Source organism: Callithrix jacchus, chromosome 14 (genome assembly GCF_049354715.1).
Source record: "Callithrix jacchus isolate 240 chromosome 14, calJac240_pri, whole genome shotgun sequence".
Lineage (NCBI taxonomy): Eukaryota > Metazoa > Chordata > Mammalia > Primates > Cebidae > Callithrix > Callithrix jacchus.
In genome coordinates this window covers 26,642,261-26,646,070 of record NC_133515.1, presented here as the reverse complement: position 1 = coordinate 26,646,070, position 3,810 = coordinate 26,642,261, and positions in this window count along the sequence as shown.

Genomic DNA, 3,810 nt, shown 5'->3' with positions numbered 1-3,810 from the left:
TAGCACCAAGGCAGTCACAAAGAAATGTCTCCCTAAATTTCAGCTGCTTCCCTGCCACAACCACAATGAAACAAGATTGTTTTGTTAAAAGAATGATACCTGGCTATTGAATAAAAATAATATAAATATATATTCATGTATAAATAAATAATATTTATATGCCCAAATATATTTATATAATTATTTGATATACAAATATATAAATATTACTTATATATATTTATTTTTTTGTTTATTTTTTTTGAGATGGAGTCTTGCTTCATTGCCCAGGCTAGAGTGCAGTAGCATGATCTCGGCTCACTGCAACCTCTGCCTCCCGGATTCAAGTGACTCTCCTGCCTCAGTCTCCCAAGTAGCTTGGATTACAGGCATGTACCACCACGCCCAGCTAATTTTTATATTTTCAGTAGAGACGGAGTTTCACTATATTGGCCAGGCTGGTCTTGAACTCCTGACCTCAGGTGATCTACCTGCCTCAGCCTTCCAAAGTGCTGGGACTACAGGTTAGAGCCACCATGCCTGGCCTATATAAGTATATATTTAAATAAACAATATATAAATATTATATGTATACTGGATATTTATGTTATTTTCATTTTTATAAAACATTCTACCTTAACAAAACAATCTTTTGTTTTTATCTTTGAATTGATTTAGTTCTAAATGGTTACTTCAAAAACAAGATCAGAGTTAATACTTTGAGCCACATTAGTGTGTGAAACCTGAAATTCTGGCTTTAATTTTAAGTCTGCTTTCTCTGATTGGTAGACTGGAATTTTTTTCTAGACATTTTAATTCAGAATCAATTAAAGCCTTTTCTTTTTCTCTCCATGCAGAAGTGGGTTCTGTGAAAGCAGGGTGAATTACCACCATAAAGTCTAATTATTCCTTCCAGAGCCCCGTTATTGTAGTGAGTGCTGGTTAGTTGCTGCACAGGAGAGCTATACTTGCAGGACCCTTGGATTCAGAGGTGGGAAGCATTTAAGCTTAGAGCCAGGCCCACAAGAAAAGGCCCCGCTTTGTTCTTACCGTTGTGCTCATTAAAGTGGATTACCATCAGGACAACCAACCCCCAAATACAACCCCAGTTGTGCTGCAAGAGTCCTTTAGAAGTCTGTTGTGGAAGCAGGAATGCATTTCCCCATGGAAACTGTGCTGCCCATAGTGGTAAGGTGCCAGCCAGTATCGACGTCTGATTAACCCACATAGTAGCCGGGTATTCCAGCCTGGATTCTGGATTCTAGCAACAGGGAGCCTGAGGTATGGGAGGAAAATGATCCTGGTGTGTTGTTTCTCTTTTCTAGACTGCAGGGAGCTGCCTTGGACCTGAGGGTGTGAAACTGGGACCTATGAACTTTTGTTAGCCCCAGAAAGTTTGTGTAAATGTTGGTACATGTATGCATGCATGCATTGTTCCAGGGAGTGCATCCAAAGCTTCCACACAACTCTCAAAGATGTCATTGATAGCTCCACTCCCCTAAAAGGTTAAGAGTCTTAGTCCTAGTCCCTTACTGAAATTGCCAAGTGTGTGTCTAATCTCCCCTCCCACCTTCTGTTCTGCTTCCACCTCCCGCTCCTGGCAACTCTCCTCATGATAGCATGCCCCACCACACACAGGCCCCTCACTCAGGAGGCAGGGTGGGCTGAGGTTAAAGACTCATCTAGCGACCTGGGGGTCTCCCTAGGGCCATCTCTTGGGACCTGGTCTTGTTTTTTGGTGAAGAAACCAAAAAACAAGTGAAGATACAGATCTTTTTTCCTCTAGGTGCAGTCAGATCATAATGTTCAAATGCAAATTCCCCAGCCCCTCCTACTCCAAATGTCCAGAGGTGGCAGGACTGACATATCCACCAGGCACAGTAGTCACAGTCCCTAGGGGCAACAATATATTTCGGACCCATGAAAACGTTTTAGTTTCTTTTTAAAAGAGAAGGGAAAAAATAAACATAAGTCTAGCCTGGATCATGTACTTTGTATCCATGGCATAGTAAAATATAATTTTTAATACATTTTTATGGACAAAGGGGCCCACGAAAATTGAGCAAGTACGTGCTCTATATGTTGAATGAAGGACTGTCTATGTGCTAAGGGCAGAGTAACTGGTTGGTTTTTTTAAAGGACGGGTCTTACTCTGTCACTAGGCTGGATTGCTTACTGTAGCCTTGAACTCCTGGCTCAAGAGATCCTTTTCCCTCAGCCTTTTGAGTAGCTAGGCCTACAGGCATGCACCACCACACCCAGCTAATTTTAAAAATTTTTAAATTTTTTTGTAGAGACTGGGTCTCGTTATATTGCCCAAGGTGGTTTGGAACTCCTGGCCTTGAGAGATCCTCTTGCCTCAGCCTCCCACAGTGTTGGGATTATAGGCATGAGCCACCATGCCTGGCCATTGTTTTGTTTTCTATGCCCCCAGATTGGAGTAGCAATCAGACAAATACAAATATGCTGCTTTGGATAATGAGTGGATTGTCTCAGAAAACACAGGAAGCAGAAAGGCCTTAGTTATAAACCTCAAGAACATTCAGGCAGCACCTCAAAAAACCAGTATTTAAAAATCTTTCGGCTGGGTACAATGGCTCACGCCTGTAATCCCAGCATTTTGGGAGGCCGAGGTGGGTGGATCACCTGAGGTCAGGAGTTCAAGACCAGCCTGGCTAAGATGGCAACAAAAACACAAAAATTAGCTGGGCATGATGGCATGCACCTATAATTCTAGCTACTCTGAAGGCTGAGGCAATAGAATCACTTGAACCTGGGAGACAGAGGTTGTTGTGAGCCAAGATTTCACTGCTGCTCTCCAGCCTGGTCAATAAAGTGAGACTTCATCTCAAAAAAAAAAAAAAAAAAAAAAAAAAAAATCTTCCAAGCCAAGACATCTGTCTGTACATTTTATCCAAATGCTGTATGCTATTATCTGAACATTTGCCTACATCCCACCAAGGCTTATATGTTGAATTCTAACCCACAAGGCGATGGAATTAAGAGGTGGAGGTTTTGGCTGATAATTAGGTTGTGTGGGCTCTGCACTCATGAATAGGATCAGCGCCTTCTAAAAGAGGCCCAAGAGAGAACCCCTCACTCCTTCCACAATGTAAGGATGCAGCAGGAAGGCACCATCTAAGAACCAGGAAACAGGCCCTCGACAGACACTGAATCTGCCTTGATCTTGGACCTTCCAGCCTTCAGGACTGTGAGAAATAAGTTTTTGTTGTTTATAAACCACCCAGTTTATGATATTTAGTTATAGCAGCCTATATGGACTAAGACACTATACTTTAGAATTTATACAGGTTCTTTCCATATCTGGCTTTGGTAGTGAATTATAAAAATATCTGCAAAGCTGGGAGCATAGCTCACACCTGTAATCCCAGCACTTTGGGAGGCTGAGGTGGGTGGATCACCCGAGGTTAGGGGTTCGATACCAGCCTGGCCAACATGGTGAAACCCCTGTCTCTACCAAAAATACAAAAATTAGCCAAACATGGTGGCACACATCTGTAATCCTAGCTACTTGGGAGGCAGAGGCAGAAGAATCTCTTGAACCCAGGAGATGGAGACTGCAGTGAACCAAGATTGCGCCATTGCATGCCAGCCTCGGGAACAACAGCGAAACTCTGTCTTAAAAAAAAAAAAATCCCCAAACACTACCCATCATTTTCTTAAAAATCACTGGAAGGTCTTCCTGTCAGATCTGAAGTCAGGGCTAAATTTGTGACACTGTATTTTTTTTTCCCCACTTTATCCCTACTACTACTATCTCTCATGCTCAGTGAATAGTAGCATTAGATAAATTCGAACATATCATGTTCT